The sequence below is a fragment of the Mustela nivalis genome (genome assembly GCF_964662115.1).
Source record: "Mustela nivalis genome assembly, chromosome: 1".
In the NCBI taxonomy this organism is placed as follows: Eukaryota; Metazoa; Chordata; class Mammalia; order Carnivora; family Mustelidae; genus Mustela; species Mustela nivalis.
Genome location: NC_139020.1, coordinates 70,819,292 through 70,824,182, shown reverse-complemented (window position 1 = coordinate 70,824,182; position 4,891 = coordinate 70,819,292). Strand labels below are relative to the sequence as shown.

The following is a 4,891-nucleotide window of genomic DNA, read 5'->3' as shown; positions in this document are numbered from 1 at the left end:
ATGTTCCTTTTCACATTTTAAATAATAAACTGGTCATATGTAAGGGACAAAATCTCTTCTTACCTCTCACTATAGATCTTTCTTATTGTTTTTTCTTTTATTTGTTTTAGTTTCTTCTCAGGTTAAGAAGTTTTGTTTACTAAGGTGTCTTGGTTTTTAGAACAGCAGTTGGTCAACAAATATTTGTTGAATAAATAAATGAATGGATGGATGAAATATTTGGCAGTCTTTCTTACTTAAAAAAGGGACACTGAAAGTCTAATAAGAATTCTGTGAGGGATGCCTGGATGGCTTATTCGGTTAAGCATCTGGCTTCAGCTCCGGTCATGATCCCTGGATCCTGGATCAGTCTCACATTGGGCTCCTTGCTCAGCAGGGAGTCTGCTTCTCCTTCTGTCTACAGCTCCCCTTGCTTGTGCTTGTGCACTCTCTCTGACAAGGAAAAAAAATCCTGTGAGCATTGGGTGATCTAGTAAGCATCTCAGTTTTACAGTGGAGATGTCACAGGAAGAGAGCTAGACCATTTGGTTTGATGACCTTCAAACACTATGGATCTTGGTCTTATTCCTAAATTTTGCTACTTTTTCTAATCTCTGGCTTGATGGAGGTGAGGATAGGTAATTCTGCCTTCTAGAATCTGTAACCTGAGTAGAACAAATACTGGAGGATCTCATCTTCTTCCTTATCTAGACTTCCACTTAATTCCAGTGTTTTCAGAATGGTGACTCACCTGATTTGCCCTAGAGAGCACCTATCGCTAAATCCAGTCTCTGGTTCAGTTTTTCTAGGGAGCTATGCTCCATTACCTGCTGGGCTGTAGGGGGGTTTTCTCTTCTGTGGGTGGGGTGAGAGATGAACTCTAGAGATTACAGTGCTTCCTGTACCCAGCTTCAACTATTCATATACAGAAATAAATACCACTTCTCACTATTCTCACAGCGGTGGAAGATTTAGTGTATAAAATTAGAGGATGCTTAGTTATATTTGAATTTCAGAGAAACAGTGATTTATTTATATTTCTATTTATTTGTTTATTTATTTATTTTACATTAATTATGTCCCATGTGATGTTTTGGACATATCTGGGCCAAAAAAATGTTATTTAATTTTCAAATTTAACTGAGTATCTTCTAATTGATGTGGTAATTCTATCAGAGTCACCCATTACTTTTAGTTCCTAATCTCTTCTGGAGTATTTTGCTATACATTGATTAGGATTTTATGAGCTGTCCCCTCTCTTGGCATCTAGGTTTCAGCTTGCTGTGTTCTAAAAGTCAGCATGCTTCCACACACTTTGCATCTGCCTAAAATATTGTTGATATATTTTATCTGAGTTCTTCTCTTTTCTCTTCCCTATGTGTTCTAGACTATATACCTTTTGTTCATTTATTTATCCAATTTTTTAAGATTTTTTATTTATTTGACAGAGACAGCGAGGGAACAAAACAGGGGGAGTGGGAGAGGGAGACACAGGCTTCCTACTGAGTGGAGAGCCTGATGTGGGCTCTCTCCCAGGATCCTGGGATCATGACCTGAACCAAAGGTAGACATTTAATGACTGAGCCACCCAGGTGCCCCACTTTTTTCATTTATTGCCTTTTTGTTCATTTATTGTTGGAAATTTTGGAATGAGTAGTGATTTTTTTTTTTTTTTTTTTTTTTTTTAAATCATGAAGGATCTGTATTTAGATTTAGCCAGCTGGACTCAGTTTAGATCATCCCAATTTTGTTGGCAACATCCAAAGCATCATAGTCAGGGGCCAGCCGAACGTATGCCTTCTTCCCTCCATCAGGCCTGCTTAAGGTGTTGACCTTGGCTACATCAATGTCATAGAGCTTCTTCACAGCCTGTTTGATCTGGTGCTTGTCAGCCTTGACATCCACAATGAACACAAGTGTGTTGTTGTCTTCTGTTTTCTTCATGGCTGACTCAGTAGTCAGGGGGAACTTGATGATGGCATAGTGGTCAAGCTTGTTTCTCCTGGGGGCGCTCTTTCGAGGGTATTTGGGTTGCCTTCGGAGACGCAGAGTCTTGGGTCCTCGGAACGTAGGTGATGTGCAGATCTTTTTTTTTGTGACTGTGGACGCCTTTCAGCACCGCTTTCTTGGCTTTCAAAGCCTTTGCTTTGGCTTCGGCTTTGGGAGGGGCAGGGGCTTCCTTCTTAGCTTTCGGCGCCATCTTTGTAAAAGGCGGAATGAGTGGTGATTAACAAATGTATTTCATATGGCAGATTTACCTGGAAATCTTTGTGATTATTTTAAAACTTCAAGGTTTAGTTTCCAAAATACTCCTTTACATAATATTTTCCATTTTTTCCAAGAATAATTGTCAAGAAGTGAATGAATACACACAACTAATATTTTTATGATATTGTGGTATTTCTCTTGGTCTTATATGCAGGTTGTAAAATAAAACCTATAGAAAACTTCTATTTTCACATCCAGTGAACCTTTTTAAGCTCAGGATGCCTGGGTGGCTCAGTTGGTTAAGTGTCTGCCTTCAGCTCAGGTCATGATCTCAGGATCCTGGATCCTGAGTCCTGCATCAGGCTTCTCCCTCTTCTTGCTCTGCCTCGTTTTTCTGCTCTGCCTGCCACTCCCCCTGATCCCTTGATTATGCTCTCTCTTTCTGACATTGATAAATAAAATCTTTAAAAAAAGAAACTAGTCAAGCTCAGTAATTAAATGATTTGATAAAATTGTTTAAATTTTTTTAAAGATTTATATATTTTAAAGAGAGAGTAAGCGAGTGAGGGGAGGGACAGAGGGAAAAGGAGAGAGAGAATCTTAGCAGACTCCTTGTTGAGCATGGAGCCTGGCTTGCAGGTCTGTCTCAGGATTCCTGATGAGACACTTAACAGACTGAGCCACCCAGGTGCTCCTGTTTAATTAAATTTTATATGGGGCACTTTTATTTATATGATGTGGAAAATAGAAATAGTTTTCATAAGCATGCTTTTTGTCACACAGATAATAATGCAAACATAAACAATACAGTCAGAATTGATTTCACACTGTCAAAGAGATCTTTAACAACAGAAGTAGATTTTCATATATTTGCACCTAGTAAACTCAAATATACATGAGCATGTTTAGTAGATTAAATGGAAAGATTGTTTTATTTGCCTTAAGGAGACATTACAGTATATGTTCTAAAAGATAAATGAAGAGAGTTGAAATAGAGCATAAGATTGAGCATTTGTCAAATCAAAATTGAAGGCAACAGACAGTAAATTGGATTTTCTTTTACAATAACATGTAGTTCACCTTCTATCATTGTAACAAATATTATAATATATACTTTATGACATCATATCTTTCATCTACTTTTGTTGCTGAAACTCTGAGAATAAAACAGGTCTTTACTATTGCTCTACCACAATTCACTGTTGAGCATGCAAAGTGTGTTTCCTTAAAGATGTGTTTTTCCACAGAGAAAACATTAGCCATCAGTTGTCAACTCAGATCCAGAATAAGTAGCACTATCAGTACCCAGTTCAGGTTCAAAGGAGTGTGGTGTTGAGCCTGTTATAAGTACTAATCATCTCTCAGGGCCCAGCTGTTCTCAACTGGAGGGAAAGAGGCAACTTGGGTAATTCATTGTATCTTCCCCCCCCATATGCTAAAGAATAGAAGGCAGAACAGGAAAAGAATAACACTTCTTCCTTCATCAAATCACAGAAATTATCTGCTAACTCAGGTGTTGTGTAAGAATACATTACAACCAAGTAAAAAGAAAAAAAAGAAAACACTTTCCCCAGGAATTTTGTAACATTTATATTGTGATTTTTGAGTGTTTGTTAAAGAGATGCTAACCTATTTGTGATCAGCAGTGGAAAATATCTGATGATTCTCATCTCCCTTTCAAGAAATAGAAAATGTAGTTTTCCTGGGACTATATTTCTTAAGCTAATGTGAAATATTTGATACAAAGAATTCCAAAAATTGAAATAGCACCCAGCACTGAAAGGTAAAAAGTGCATATTTTTGTGGAGTTATTTTTTCTTTTCAGAGAGAAGCCTAGTGTAACTGTTGAGTTTCTGCTATGCGCGAAAGTATAATCTACTGGTGTTGGACTAGTTCACTTTATGTACCTCTCACAATCTCCCACATGTGGTGAGTATTTTTACTGGCATTTTAGAGACCAGAACAATGAGTTTTAGAGAGGTTATAAGCAAGCTTTCAATGTTTGGCAGCTAATAAGTGCTACAGAAGAGATTTGAGTCAAGATGACCTGATGTGACAGCCATGCTTGTCCATTACAATAAGAGTCACATGTAGAACATGGTTCAATCAATCATCCATCTTTGAGAAGGACAAATACTTGTAAGTATTTAAACATCCACCTGCCTGGTGACTGATAAAGATTTTGAATTTTTATTTATCTGAAAGCTTTGGGGGGATTATTTATGGTAATTGGAATATTGAAATGTTTTAAAAGTTCCTGAGGACTAAATTATCCATTCATTGAGGAGGAGCTAAGTCATAACATGGGAAGAGAAGGTAGATCAATGATAAATAGATTAGATAGATAGGTAGATGATAGATAAATGATCGATGATAGAGAAACAGAGAGATGACATTTTGAGGACTGCTATGATGACTCAGGAGACAGATGTGTTCGTGAAAGGAAATTGCCCATATGGTGCCTCTTCTGGAGACTTTAGTAAAGATTTGAATTACTTTATAGCATTAATTACTTTTAACATTGCTTCTGAATACGACACCATTTTGTGACTAACCATAAGGAAGCACAGATTTTATTAGGGTAATAGTGAGTACTTATTAGATGCCAGGCATGATCCTAGATGTTAGGAATACAAAGATATAAAAACAAAATGAAACAAAACAAATCCATGATTTCTGCTTTCCTGAAGATTTCAGTTCAGTA

The 4,891-nt window shown here is 37.1% G+C and overlaps 1 pseudogene across 1 annotated transcript; it reads right to left on the bottom strand.

The window, feature by feature from the left end:
• Positions 1-1,685: 1,685 nt before the first annotated feature.
• On the bottom strand, positions 1,686-2,190 carry LOC309854304 (large ribosomal subunit protein uL23 pseudogene; annotated as a pseudogene). Its single transcript has one exon. The product of its transcript is annotated as a large ribosomal subunit protein uL23 pseudogene (transcript).
• Positions 2,191-4,891: the final 2,701 nt, after the last annotated feature.